The sequence below is a fragment of the Hipposideros armiger genome, unplaced genomic scaffold (genome assembly GCF_001890085.2).
Source record: "Hipposideros armiger isolate ML-2016 unplaced genomic scaffold, ASM189008v1 scaffold_772, whole genome shotgun sequence".
Lineage (NCBI taxonomy): Eukaryota > Metazoa > Chordata > Mammalia > Chiroptera > Hipposideridae > Hipposideros > Hipposideros armiger.
The window spans coordinates 660,085-661,014 of record NW_017732122.1 but is presented as its reverse complement, the minus strand read 5'-3'; the positions used below and the strand labels follow the sequence as shown (position 1 = coordinate 661,014).

Genomic DNA, 930 nt, shown 5'->3' with positions numbered 1-930 from the left:
ACAGTCAAAAGGTTTTTTTCATTCATTTATCATGTTAGTTTTGAATAAAAATGTGAAATTAACCATTTGATTCCAGCTGAATACCAGTACTTTACTTTCAGAGAAAAGTATAGTGTCAGTATATTTATTATGAATGTCAAAAATAGTTAAGGTTAAATAATTCTTGGGTTACAAAAACATATTTGAGAATCATCAAAGGTATGGCAAAAACACAAGGATATTTCAACTACGCAAGTGAAATATTAAACTTTAAAAATAATGTGATTTATATGGAATGAGTTGAGAATTTGAATTCACCACTTCCTTTTAAGTTATACTGTTACCACTTGGGTCATCTTATTTCAGACCTTTCTGAGGGTGATTATAGGTCCCAGGGGACATTTGGCAATGTCTGGAGACACTGCTAATTGTCACACTGGGGGTGTGGGAGTGTGGGGGTGTTTGTGTGTGTTACTGACATCTTGTCAGTAGTGACTAGTGATGCTGCTCAACATTTACAATGCACAGGAGAGTACTCTCCTCTACCCACCAAATTATCTGCCCCAAAGTTAATTGTGCTGAGAATGAGAAATCCTGGGATAAATGTATTCTAAAGTGCTACCGTGTTTCCCTGAAAATGAGACCTAACCGGAAAAGAAGCTCTAGTATGATTTTTCAGGATCCTCGTAATATAAGTCCTACCCCAACCATAAGCCCTAGTTAATATCATCAGCCAGACATGACTGTTTGAATAAATGTAGATTTTTGTACATGAATAAATGTAGATTGTTGGAGCAAAAATTAATATAAGACTCGGTCTTATTTTTGAGGAATCATGGTATATATATATTAGCTAACTTAGGTAACATCATTAGCTCTAAATAGTCAAAACTTTGTTTTTTTTTGTTTTTGTTTTAGCTGAGCCATCCTGCCACCTGTTGGCACCTCAGC

At 35.1% G+C, this 930-nt stretch overlaps 1 protein-coding gene across 1 annotated transcript in view; it reads right to left on the bottom strand.

The window, feature by feature from the left end:
* Nucleotides 1–930, bottom strand: part of LOC109373996 (protein FAM92A1-like) — a 45,939-nt gene that overhangs the window by 15,093 nt on the left and 29,916 nt on the right. The gene's annotated exons all lie outside the window — the stretch shown is intronic.